Consider the following 9,467-nt stretch of genomic DNA (forward strand, 5'->3'; position numbering starts at 1 on the left):
GCTGCGGGTGATGACAGACAGCAAAAAGACAGAAGATAGCAGTCTGTCCTCCCAGATATCTCTCAGGCACGGCTTCTCCCAGTGCACATTTTGCTGCCCAGCCTGCGTTCCTGGCCTGGAGGCGAGGCAGCCGCCTCCCTGCCACATGGAACTTCGTCTTGTTTCTTGCTCTGCAGTGAAATCCTGACGTTCAGTGCAGCTCAGGGCTCCAGAGGGATGTGTCTGTGCAGGGGGTACCCCTCTGCTCCCGGGACAGCCCTGGCAGGAGCAGCCCTGTTACAGCAATTTGCAGAACCTGATGGGGCTCCAAGAGAGCCAGGGAGGGACTTTTTGCAAGGGCCTGGAGAGACAGGACAAGAGGAAATGGCTTAAACTGGAAGAGAGTAGTTTAGATCAGATATTAGGAAGAAATTCTTCCCTGTGAGGGTGCTGAGGGCCTGGCACAGGGTGCCCAGAGAAGCTGTGGCTGCCCCATCCCTGGAAGTGGCCAAGGCCAGGCTGGATGGGGCTTGGAGCCACCTGGGATAGTGGGAGGTGTCCCTGCCCATGGCAGGGGTGGGAATGAGATGAGCTTTAAGGTCCTTTCCAACCAAAACCATCCCAGGAGCAGGGCAATGCCTTGGCACAGGGCTGCATGGACACTGCTCTGGCCCTTGGGAATGGGCATCCATCAGAGCCTGGGGAGCTGGGGTCCACCCCTGGGGAGAGTCAGGGACCTACAGGGAGACAAACCTCAGCAGGCATGAGACATGCTTCTGCCAAAGCCGCCCCGTCCCTGGGAAGGGAAGGTGGGAAGCCATTAGATGGAAAATCACAAGCTGTAATCCTGACAAAGCACCTGGGTCAGAGTTATGTGGATTAAAGTGGGCTCCCATTATTGACATATTGCCTGTCAGACCAGGGATATATATATCTTAAATGAGCACCCATTCCAGGCAGGTTCCAATGAGTAACACGGCTGCCAGCCCTGCAGAGGGGCAGAGTCTTGTACAGACATCAGCTCTTAAATAAGTGGTCCCTCACCAGATAAAAGCCAGACCGAGGGCCTGGTGGCAGCCTCCGTGTTGCTTAGCACTTGTTGCCACGCTACGGAGAGCCAGGAGCCGCATGGCCATCGGCCATCACCCCGCTGTGCTGTGGTGCACTGGCATTGCAGCAGGAGAAAACTGCCTGGATTTGGAGCAAATGAGCTGTTTTCAGCATGCAGAGGAAGCTGTAGTGGGAAGTGCAGATAAAAATTCCGTTTTGGTCCTTCCCAGACCTGGTGGGAGCAGAAGGGGAGGAGAGAGAGGAGCGAGCTGTGTCAGGGACGTGCTTAACCGTGGATGTGACCTTGCTACTGCTTGTCTTTGCCTTTGAGCTCCCCAATAAATCAGACACTTATCTCTGCTTATTGCTTATTTATGACTTCATCGGAGCTGCAGTGCCGGGGCCAGGGGCCGAGCTGCGCATCCCCAGCGCTGCGCACACACGTGCGCGTGGCTCTGCATCGCCGGGAAAACAGCAAGAGCAGCAAATGATAACAGAAAGGCCCTGCTGGGGACCTGCGGGCTCCAGCAGCAAATGTTACTCAGCCATCTGTTCAAACCAGCTGAACTTCTGTCCTTTCGTGCATTTCGAGCAGACTTCACACCCTCGCAGCCGTCGGTGCTCGGAGTGCGGGCCCTGCGAGGTGGGGACGGGGCTCGCTCCCAAGGGCACCTTGTCCTCCGTGCTCCCAGGTCCCAGCTGCATCCTTGGCATGGCTGGGCTGGATCTGCAGCCTCCGGTGCTGCATGCCATGGGGTTAGTGGAGAGGGATGTGATGCTGAGGACACTGGCTCAGCCACGTGGAGAGGAAGCTCTCCGGAGGGGTGGTGGTTTCCTGCATGAAACTGGCCTCGTTCCTCCAAAATTCCTGTGGGAAAGGCAGCAAAAGTTAATGGAGCAGTAAATATTTCTGTAGCTCGGGATGGATTGGCAGGACTGGTCTCTTGGGAGGAAATGCTCGGGATGGTGCTGTGACCCCTCCCTCGGCAGGCACAGCACAGGGACAGTCTGCATCAGGTCAGGGCTTGGGCTGGCGGTGCCGACCCTGCCCTCGGTGTTTGCTCTGAGCTTGACTTCTCAAAAGCCCATTTCCGACAGAAATTCTCCCCCAGCCTGTGCTCTGAGGCTGTTCAGGGTTTTATCACAGAATCCCAGAATGGTTTGGGTTGGAGGGGGCCCTAAGGCTCATCTCTTTCGCCCCTGCCCTGGGCAGGGACACCTTCCACTCTCCCAGGTTGCTCAGAGCCCCAGTCCTCCAGATGATCGATTTATCCCAAAGCCTGTGGGGAAACGATGAGAAAACAAACTTTCATTTAAACACTAAAGCTTCACTCTTACGATCATTATGATTTTCAACTCTCTTACCTGTTTCTGCATTCATTTCCATCCAGGATAATGAGGGTCACATTTGCAGAAAGTGATTTAATTACAGGAACTTTTGCAAAGCAAGGAGTCTTTTTCTCTCTAATCCAGAGTGTTAGCAATTCCCCACATACTTATGTTCATTTTAAGAATCAATAAAGCACAAACATGTCTAATTACCCTAAAATATTTTGAAAAATCAGAAGTCAGATTATATTTTGCTTAAGCATCAAATAGAAATTTTAATGTCTGCCGGAATCGATATGTTACCCCTGGGTCCTAAGATTTTCACTTACATGCTTGATCATACATTATAATGAAGGTTTGTAATAAGATTAAAACCTTCCTGAAAGCATTTTCTGTATAATTTACCTTTTTTCCCCTCTTTCTGTAGTGCAGAGATCCAAATATCATTACTCAGAAAAATAATACACAGCTTCTTTTCTTGTCCTGTTCCCTGAATTTACTTGCTGATGAACATCAGCCTAAAATATTTTGATGATTTAATTAAGGCCTTACTAAAAATAGTTCAACTGCATTGTAATTCTTCCAAAAGGGAGAGAGCTGCATGGCTGCCCTTTCCGTTCTGCACAGGGAGTGAAGCTGGGCAGGAATTACCTCCCTCTGTCCTTGACAATCCTGTCAGCTGACATCAGTTCCCAGCCAACTCCGCAATTCTCCAAGACCCCCCCCACCTTTCCCCTGCACCAGAGTTCCAGTGGGTGCCGGGTGGCCGTGGGGTCAGGAGCCAGCCGGGGAGACAGTGGTGTGGGGTGGCTCTGCCCAGTGCCTCCCGGTGCTGACCATGCCCTGAATGAATGCATGCAAATTCTCTTTTTCCACCCTTTCCTCTGCCCCCGGGATGAGCCGTACCCGGGTGTGTGAGGGAAGAGCCGAGGATGGGCTCTGCTCGGAGTCTCACGTTCCCAGCGTTTCTCCTCTCCCAAGGAGAGTGCCCACGGCCCTTGTCCAGCCCCTGCCCCGGACACCACCAGTGAGGACACAGAGACTTTCCGAGCCAAGCTGCAGTGCCAGGGGCTTGGCAGCAAACACTCACTGGTGTTTGCCAGCACCAGCCATTACCCTCATTACCCCACGTGCCCTCATGGCCACAGTGGGATTTCTCACTTTGCCTCTATTTTCCCCACACAGATGAAGCAAGGAATTAAATCGCTGAGCCGGCTCCTGAAGGTCAGACACTCCTGACAAGGGGCCGGGGGCTGCCAGGGGCTTCCTGGGAAGCACCAGGACCCTCTGTCTGCCCTCCCAGCTCCAGGGGAAGCAAAGCCGTGCCCTGCCATGTGCCAAAGCTGGCAATGAGGACCAAAAACCCAGGGAAAGATGTAAACAGGGTGGCTGGAATGCAAAGATCAAGGCCATGGGGACTCAGAGGCTTGATCAGAGCAGTCCCTTCCCTCTTGGGAGGTTTCCCAGGATGGAGATCCCACCCCACAAGGCAGCTGAGGAGTCTCTCACACTCTGCTCTGAGTTCTTAGGGAGATTTAGGGACTAATCAAGGTGTAAGCTTGGTTAAATTTCTTCAAGCTTCTGTTTATGTGGTGCTACTTGGAATTAAAGTGAAGCAAACAAAATCGAGTTAGTCCACCTTAATTCTAAACAAAAGTGTTTACAAAGGTATTTAATGCAATTTGACTAATACATTTAAAAGTTAATTCTGATTATTTTCCTGATCTCACTGGGCACACAGGCCCTCATTAACTTCAGCAGAACTTGGTGATGCACCAAGCTCCACACTGAATTCAGCCCAGCCCAGGCTGGGAGCAGCCTGGGATAGTGGAAGGTGTCCCCTCCCATGGCAGGGGGTGGCACTGGATGAGCTTTAAGGTCTCTCCCAACCCAAACCATTCAGTGACTCTGAGTCCTGTTGCCCTCCACGGGACCTGGGTGCTCCCTCCTGCTGTGGCAGGGACTCAGCAAGACTTGTGCAGTGGAAGGGTGCCTCTGCCTCTGCCGTCCCCAGGATAACCAGAGGGATAAGGGACACCATCGCTGTCAGCTCAGCACCTCAGCTACTTAAAATAAATCCTGACTGCAATGCAGAATTGCAATTTTCCCCTTCTGTTTTAAAAAAGGGGTAGGATCAAGTAGCTGCAGAGCCTGGTCTGCCAAGCGTGCAGCAGCAAGCTATTATTCCTCCCAATTAAAAACCATATTAACATTTGTAGAGCACTGTCATTGAGCCTGTAACAATCTCTGCTGGCTCTGCTTTACGTATGAATGAGAACTTAACAGGCCTTTGCAGACAGATGGAAAATGACTTTGCTTTCTCATCTGCTGTGTTCAGAGATGTGGGAGCATTAAAAGCTTTAAGCCCCGTCTTAGAAACCCCACGTTTATAAAGCCTGTCCATGTCACCAGTGGGACCAGTGGCAGCAGCTGCAGCAGCTGAGGAGGGAAGGGGCTTTCTTCCAAAACAAAAAATCTCTGCCAGGAGTGACCGTAAGTCACAGAATCACAGAACAGTTTGGGTTAGAAGGGACCTTAAAGCTCATCCAGTTCCACCCCCTGGACAGGAACACCTTCCACTACCCCAGGTTGCTCCAAGCCCCGTCCAACCTGGCCTGGGACACTTGCATGGATGGGGCAGCCACAGCTGCTCTGAGCACCCTGAAGTGGCACAGGTCTGTGCTCCACCCAGGAGGACCAGAGCTGTGTTGTGCACAGAGGAGCATCCCGGTGCTCCCCGCGCCTGTTCCCACGTGCAGAGCCCCAGGAGGAGGCAGTGGATGTGCAGAGAAGCCTTTCCTGCTGTCAGCTCCCATCTCCCACCTCAGCTGGCACTGCCTGCTCTGCTCCTTCGGGCCCATCCATCACTGCCACTCGCTCTGTAGTTTTCCAAACATCACTGAGAACAAACCCACAATATGTTTTCTCCAAACAGTGCAAATGAGCCCAACAAATTCCACTCATCACAGCCTTGTACTTCAAGGTGCTCTATTAATATTATTGAGTCTGCAGGTGTGAGTCAAACTTGTCCAGTCACTGCTGATGCCGGGGGTGGGGAGGCTCTGATTCACCTCCCCTGAACTTCTCTCCGTAAGTTCGGTGCAGCCCAATCATCACCAGATGAGTTGGAACCGGCTATTCCAGCCTCATGCACAAAACCACGAACTTTCAGGGCTAAAGCTGCAGTGACAGGTGTTTCTTTCGTCACCCTCAGTGTAACTGCCAGTCAGAATGGAAGCAGCCACGTCAAGAGGGCCTTTGCCTTGCTGTCCTTGGATTTTCCAAGCCCACACAGCTTAAGAGATAACTCCGTGTTGGTCTGGTTTTCTGTAAAGTGCAAGTGACCCTCATTTCCACATCCCTCCTTCCCCTTAATTGCTTCATTCTCTTCCAGCCTCTCAGCCTGTTAAATCCAATGGTTTTGCTCTGCACATCACAAGCTGATCCTGTTCTTGAAAAGATTCAGTTGAATTCTTTTTGCTGCTTTTGTATTGCAGATTTATGCAAAATTTATAAACAAAAAAGTCCCAAGCAGAAATCTCTTTTTTTTTCTTCTAAAAATATTCAGAACAAGACTTGTGGAACATCGGGAATAATGATTCAATGATTCAATCCAGATAGATTTCAACAGCAAGGAGAAAAAAAATAATTTCTTGAGAATGGCAGATTGAGAAATGACTACATTACATATGAAAAAAAAAGAGTGTGTTAAACTTCCTAACTTATTAGACTTTCTGCCACAGATCTATTAAATGGGATGTAAAGGAGGCAGAGAGTCCAAATCAAAGCCCTCCTCTCGAATGAAGCCACTGGGAATGTGCCCATGTCTGTCCCTGTGTCCCCACATGCTGGTGGAGGCTGGGGGAGATGACCCACCAGCTCACCTGAGAGCACCCCAGGTGAGCCCAGGAGAGGCTGTTCCATGGAAGAGATACAGATTCAGGTTTTATCTCCTTGTTCCAGGCTGTGTTTCAGCCAAGGACACCTTTGGAAGTGCCCAAGGCCAGGCTGGACAGGACTTGGAGCAGCCTGGGATAGTGGAAGGTGTCCCCTCCCATGGCAGGGGGTGGCACTGGATGAGCTTTAAACTCCCTTCCAACCCAAACCATTCTGAGGTTCTGGGATTCTCTGATATTCACCAGGACCCTGAGCAGAGCCATGAACAGATCCCACTTGGTAAAGAAAAGAGGCTTTGGGGATTGCAGGATTTTTTCCTTTATGGTAAATTTATACTTGGGGCAGTACTTTACACATCAGGAGATTCAGACAGGCCCCTAATGGAGCTTTCAGAGGTCCCAGGCTGCACTGATTTCATGCCTATCTACACCTTTCAGGGCTTTAGCACATTTTGGAATCTCGCCAGAGGATCACTACTGCAGCTTATTTTGGCAGAGCTTGACATGTGGGGCCAAATCCTCAGCTAAGATAAATCACTGACACAAGTGGCACTATGCTGATTTGCGCCAGTCACAGAGTTTAAATTAAAATTTAATTGAAAACTTAAGCTGCCATTAATTTTCAATGAATGGCTTTTGCAAGAATGCAGCCAGATCTCCACCAGTTCAGTCTCCTGCCTGGCCGTCTCCAACAAAGGAACAAAGAAATGCTGATTACCACGGCCATGCCTGGTGTATTTTGATCCTCTGCCTTCACCTTTCCCTTCAGCGCTGCCTGCCAGCACAGCCTGTTCGATCCCTTCTGTCAGGAGATCAGTTATTTCCATGCAAATCTCCTTCGTTATCGTCACCCTCTCCTACAGAGTAATTGACTTTCTGGGGCCTGGGCTGTGTCATGGTTTCCCCAGCTGGGGCTCCTATTATGTTGCATCTTCTATTAAGTGTTGCCCTAGAAGTGCGAGCAAAAAGCAGGAATTTACAAGATAAGGTGTGTGCACGTGTGTGCGCATTCATCTGCAGGGCCACACACACAAATGGTGATGGGTACTCCAGAATATTGGTTTTAACAGGATAATAAATTAATTTTGACTTTGGAGAAGGGATTCCCACATTTTACTTGTAGCATGTAAATATTTTATTTAGATTTCTTTTGGAAATAGTTTGCAGTCCAAAAGAATTCCTGTCTACCCATAGCATAAAATCCAGGAGAATTGGGATTGCTCGGCCTGGAGAAGAGAAGCTTTAGGGTGACATAATTGTGACTTCCCAGTACCTGCAGAGAGACAACAAGAAAGGTGGAGAGGGACTGCTTACAAAGGCCTGGAGTGCCAGGACAAGGGGGAATGGCTTCCCACTGCCAGGGGCCAGGGTTAGGTGGGATATTGGGAGGAAATTCTTCCCTGTGAGGATGGGGAGGCCCTGGCACAGGGTGCTCAGAGCGGCTGCGGCTGCCCCATCCCTGGCAGTGTCCAAGGCCAGGTTGGGTGGGGCTTGGAGCAGCCTGGGACAGTGGAAGGTGCCCCAGCCCATGGCAGGGATTGTAACAGGATGAGCTTTAAGGTCCCATCCAGCCAAACCATTCCACAATTGTGTGATTTTATGATCCACACCTGCTTGCCAGACTCATCCCAAAGAAATAAAGGCAGGTGTCACTTTTCAAATAAAAGTGGTTCCTACTTAAAGCATAAAGATTATGGAATATCCTGAGCTGAAAGGGACCCACAGGGATCATCCAGTCCAGCTCCTGGCCCTGCACAGGACACCCAAAAAACCCACGCTGTGCCTGAGAGTGGTGTCCAAACACTCCTGGAGCTCTGGCAGCCTTGAGGCCCTGACTGTTCCCTGGGGAGCCTGTTCCTACTGTAGCCAAGCCATCCGGACCACGAGGTAACAGGGGGAGCAGAATGACTGATGTAACAAGTGATCTAATTTCCCGATCGGTTAACCCCAAATTAAAATCCTTGTGGTAAGATTTAGGTCTCTGGTAGTGTGGAGCCACAGTTGGAAGCAGAGCCCAGCTCATAATGAAGTGACTCCCATTAGCAGGGGACGGCGTCCCTCATTAGGCAGCACCACTGCTCCTGCAAATGAAGAAAAATGCTTTAGACGGGACGTAATCGGGCATGGAGAGGCACAGCCACAGCACCGAAGTTGAGGTGACTTCAGAGAGATGTGATTCTGTGCAGCAGCAGAGCACGGGAGTTGTGCTGATGAGGCTTTAAAATAACAGAGAGAGAGAATTGTGCTGGAATTTTCATGGATGGGAAGTATTTCTCGCCCTGTAAGTCTCTGCAGGACTAACTTCATGTTAGTATAAGCTTTAGAGAAAGGTGTTGAGAGGCAGAGGTCACGGGATGGGGCTCAGAGACAGGAGCTGTGGGATAATTGGAGAGTAAGGGGAAGGTGGCAGCTGGTTTTGATGGGATGCTGAGGGCAGAGGAGGGGTTTGCATCGATGCTGCTGAGTGGGAGGGAGAGAGGGATGGAGAGAGGAGAGGAAGTAGCCAGGAAGTCTCCAGCCCAGTAACAGGAGGACTCTGAGATTCAAGGGATATGTGGAGATGAGGCTCCCGTATTTCATGTGCCAAATCACTTAATTATTCATAATTCAAAATCCATTGGCTTACCTGGAAATGCTTCCCAACAGCTGCACGCACAAAGAGCAGGTTTGGTCTCTGTCCGGCAGTTTTGTCAGATGCTTTCTTGGCCCAGGGAGGCAGATTTTGAAGGTGCTCTGGAACAGTGCAGTGGTGGGAGCCAGGGCAGAGGGGCTCTAGTTTGTGCAGAGGCTCAGTGTCCTCCAAGAGCCCACTCTGAACCTGCTCCAGGGGAGTTTTCCACTGTGCTGTGCATGGAATGGACCCTCAGTGTCAGCACCTCACCCTGGAGTGTTCTGACAGTGAGTGAGGGGGGGCTCTTGCGGTGGGTTTGTTTTCAATTCCATCCCTGGCTCTAAATCCATCGAATGAATAAACTCGGCAGTGCGGGGCAGTATTAATTCTGCAGCTTGGCTGTGAACTTCAGCTCCTTGTCTGTGACTCGCACTCGGGAAATGCCAGAGGGAGGGTAACCTTTCGCAAGGGCCGCTTGTCTCAAAGCACGACTCTGCTCCGCTTTCAGGAGAGCAAATGGCAACACGATGAGGGCAGGTGAAAGAGCAAAGCTCTTGTGCGTGTCCTGCAGAGCTGGGGACTGCTGTGTTGATTTCCAGCAG

Source organism: Corvus hawaiiensis, chromosome 24, assembly GCF_020740725.1.
Source record: "Corvus hawaiiensis isolate bCorHaw1 chromosome 24, bCorHaw1.pri.cur, whole genome shotgun sequence".
Classification (NCBI taxonomy): domain Eukaryota; kingdom Metazoa; phylum Chordata; class Aves; order Passeriformes; family Corvidae; genus Corvus; species Corvus hawaiiensis.